Below are 413 nucleotides of genomic sequence, written 5' to 3'. Positions count from 1 at the left end.
AGTGCCAAAAAGCGTATAAATTATCCGCTCATCACAACACCAAACTTAAATTGTTGCTTGTCCCTAAGCAACTGAAAATCAAATAAGATAAAAAGAAGAGAATATACTATAGACTCCAAATTATCAATGAAGCTTAGCTCCAATTAGATGAGCGGGACTAGTAGCTTTTTGCCTCTGAACAGTTTTGGCATCTCACTTTATCCTTTGAAATTCAGAATGATTGGCTTCTCTAGGAACTCAGAGTCCACAGAATGATTGGCTTCTTTAGGAACTCAGAATCTAGATAGTGTTATTGATTCTCCTAGTTGAGTATGATGATTCTTGAACACAGCTACTTCATGAGTCTTGGCCGTGGCCCAAAGCACTCTGTTTTCCAGTATTACCACCGGATACATCCATGCCACAGACACATA

Source organism: Arachis duranensis, chromosome 9 (genome assembly GCF_000817695.3).
Source record: "Arachis duranensis cultivar V14167 chromosome 9, aradu.V14167.gnm2.J7QH, whole genome shotgun sequence".
NCBI lineage: Eukaryota > Viridiplantae > Streptophyta > Magnoliopsida > Fabales > Fabaceae > Arachis > Arachis duranensis.
This window is presented reverse-complemented; position numbering follows the sequence as displayed.